The sequence below is a fragment of the Pyrgilauda ruficollis genome, unplaced genomic scaffold (assembly GCF_017590135.1).
Source record: "Pyrgilauda ruficollis isolate IOZ18807 unplaced genomic scaffold, ASM1759013v1 scaffold13, whole genome shotgun sequence".
In the NCBI taxonomy this organism is placed as follows: domain Eukaryota; kingdom Metazoa; phylum Chordata; class Aves; order Passeriformes; family Passeridae; genus Pyrgilauda; species Pyrgilauda ruficollis.
Genome location: NW_024511432.1, coordinates 5,726,720 through 5,726,929, shown reverse-complemented (window position 1 = coordinate 5,726,929; position 210 = coordinate 5,726,720).

Sequence of the window (210 nt, the reverse complement as noted above, 5' to 3'; positions counted from 1 at the left end):
CAGAGTGGTCTGGTCTGTCTGTTGCCTGGGAACCTCTGCCCATCCTGGTTCGGTTCTCCTTTGCAGGCACCATGTCCTTGTGCCTCTCCATTCTTCTCCACATGAGGCCCCAACCCCCCCTCTCTTGATGTGCCTAACTGGATTTCCTGGTTTCCATAAAGTTTGTGGAAAATGTGAAATTCTTTCCAAAGAGATGCGTGCCTGCAGCCG